The sequence below is a fragment of the Schistocerca cancellata genome, chromosome 8 (genome assembly GCF_023864275.1).
Source record: "Schistocerca cancellata isolate TAMUIC-IGC-003103 chromosome 8, iqSchCanc2.1, whole genome shotgun sequence".
Lineage (NCBI taxonomy): Eukaryota > Metazoa > Arthropoda > Insecta > Orthoptera > Acrididae > Schistocerca > Schistocerca cancellata.
In genome coordinates, this window is record NC_064633.1 from 529755926 (window position 1) to 529759142 (window position 3217).

A 3217-nucleotide genomic window follows, 5' to 3' on the forward strand; every position below is an offset into this window, starting at 1 on the left:
TAACAACCAATGAAATTCAGTTTAAGAGAAGTCTAAAGGATTTGTTGGAGGTCCACTACTCGTACTCTGTTGATGAATTTCTCAGTGTAACCAACTGATTGTATATATACAATCTAACCACTGAATCATTTCGGTGAAGTAATGTGTTCATTGTTAATATGTATCGTAATACTTCTATTGTATGTTTATTACCTTATAAATAAAAATACATTTTTTAACTTTTAAATTCAGTGCATTAAGGCGATGTTAGCAAAATTAAAAAAAATGGCGATAGCTTATTTTCTTTAGTTGTAAATATTTGTCATGTATTATTGTTTTTATGACATGTTCCATATCCTGGAGGACCTCATCGCTACGGACCAATTGGAATTAAAGTAAATCTAATCTAAACACAGTCACGGACTGTGCAGAATCACACAGAGAAGACGCCTACCTGTGATGGAGGGCCATAGAAGGATGGAAGCGGGACAGCCCCAAACTCAGGTGGCGCAGTCGCTTAATGCCAACCGTTCCCATCTGGAGGGAATCTGGAACACGATTTCGAAAAATTTGGAAATATGTGGTAAGACCTTATGGGACCAAACTGCGGAGGTCATCGGTCCCTAAGCTTACACGCTACTTAACCTAACTTAAACTAACTTACGCTAAAGACAACACACACATCCATGTCCGAGGGAGGACTCGAAGCTCCGACGGGGGGAGCCAGACCAGATCCCTGAGACCGCGCGCTACGATTTCGGGACCCAAACATTGTAGAAATGGACCGGTATCGAGGAGGATCCCTTATGGCGTGGGCGGAGATTATGGTGACCACTCGAACACCTCTTCATGAAACTGTATTGGTGAATCGGCAGTGTTTAACTGCTGTCAGGTAAAGTGACGAGATCTTGCGACCTCATATGCAGTTGTTGCGAAGTGCTATGGGCTCAGTCTTCGTACTGATGGACGATAATGCTCGACCTCATAGAGCGCGGGTGGTTGATGTACTCTCGGAAACGGAATATATTGCACGCATGACGTGACCTGCTCGCTCTCCTGATTTGCGTCCCCTGGAGCGTGTCTGAGATACACTAGGGAGATGGGTTGCGTCAAGGAAGACAGGGCGCCATCGCCTAACATTTTACACAGAGTATGCGAAGGAACTTGCCCCCCTTCTTGCAGCGGTGTACCGTAGGTCTCTACAAGAGCGTAGCGTTCCAAAAGATTGGAAAAGGGCACAAGTCATCCCCGTTTTCAAGAAGGGACGTCGAACACATGTGCAGAACTATAGACTTATATCTCTAACATCGATCAGTTGTAGAATTTCAGAACATGTATTATGTTCGAGTATAATGACTTTTCTGGAGATTAGAAGTCTACTCTGTAGGAATCATCATGGGTTTCGAAAAAGACTATCGTGTGAAACCCAGCTCGCGCTATTCGTCCACGAGACTCAGAGGGCCATAGACACGGATTCCCAGGTAGATGCCGTGTTTCTTGACTTCGGCAAGGCGTTCGATACAGTTCCCCACAGTCGTTTAATAAACAAAGTAAGAGCATATGGACTATCAGACCGATTGTGTGATTGGATTGAAGAGTTCCTAGATAACAGAACGCAGAATGTCATCCTCAATGGAGAGAAGTCTTCCGAAGTAAGATTGATTTCAGGTGTTCCACAGGGGAGTGTCGTAGGATCGTTGCTATTCACAATATCTATAAATGACCTTGTGGATAACATCGGAAGTTCACTGAGGCTTTTTGCGGATGATGCTGTAGTAAATGGAGAGGTTGCTACAATGGAAAATTGTACTGAAATGCAGGAGGATCTGTAGCGAATTGACGCATGGTGCAGGGAATGGCAACTGAATCTCAATGTAGACAAGTGTAATGTGCTGCGAATACATAGAAAGAAAGATCCCTCATCATTTAGCTACAATATAGCAGGTCAGCAAATGGAAGCAGTTAAATCCATAAATTATCTGGGAGTAGGAATTAGGAGTGATTTAAAATTGAATGACCATATAAAATTAATCGTCGGTAAAGCAGATGCCAGACAAATTCATTGGAAGAATGCTAAGGAAATGCAGCCCGAAAACAAAGGAAGTAGGTTACAGTACACTTGTTCACCCACTGCTAGAATACTGCTCAGCAGTGTGGGATCCGTAACAGATAGGGTTGATAGAAGAGATAGAGATGATCCAACGGAGAGCAGCGTGCTTCGTTACAGGACCACTTAGTAATCGTGAAAGCGCTTCTGACATGATAGATAAACTCCAGTGGAAGACTGTGCAAGACACATGCTCAGTATCTCGGTATGGGCTTTTATTGAAGTTTCGAGAACATACCTTCACCGAGGAGTCAAGCAGTATATTGCTCCCTCCTACGTATATCTCGCGAAGAGACCATGAGGATAATATCAGAGAGATTAGAACCGACACAGAGGCATACCGACAGTCTTTCTTTTCACGAACAATACGAGACTGGAATAGAAGGGAGAACCGATAGAGGTACTCAAGATACCCTCCGCCACACACCGTCAGGTGGCTTAGGGAGTATGGATGTAGTTGTAGATAAAGACATGAGATTGATGAGATCATTAACAACGTGCACCAACGTTATCAGGCCTGTATTGCTGCCAGAGGTGGTCACATTCCATACCGAGCGCATTAATTAGTTTTCGGAATGTGTGGAAATTTGTTAAGTTGTAAAAGTCGAAGAATATTTTTGTTTACCGTTATGCAAGTTGCAGTTGTTTACGTTCTATATTCTTTACATTGTTTCTACTTTACTATTACCTGTTTATACTATTTTGTTGCAAAAATGCCGGCCGGAGTGGCCGAGCGGTTCTAGGCGCTTCAGTCTGGAGCCGCGCGACCGCTACGGTCGCAGGTTCGATCCTGCCTCGGGCATGAAAGTGTGTGATGTCCTTAGGTTAGTTAGGTTTAAGTAGTTCTAAGTTCTAGGGGACTGATGACCTCAGATGTTAAGTCCTACAGTGCTCAGAGCCATTTGAACCATTTTTATGTGGCATAATGAAAGCAACCTTGCAAAATTTCCGTTTGTTGTTTTAATTTTGGATACCAGTGTATATGATTTTACAAGAAAATGGTTAGCGTTTCATAGAAACCGCACAAAATAGGTAACAGGAACGCAATTTACACTGTCTGTATAAAGAAAGATGTCGCGCGGAGTTTCCGCGCGGTTTAAGGCGTCATGTCAGGGACAGCGAGGCCCCTCC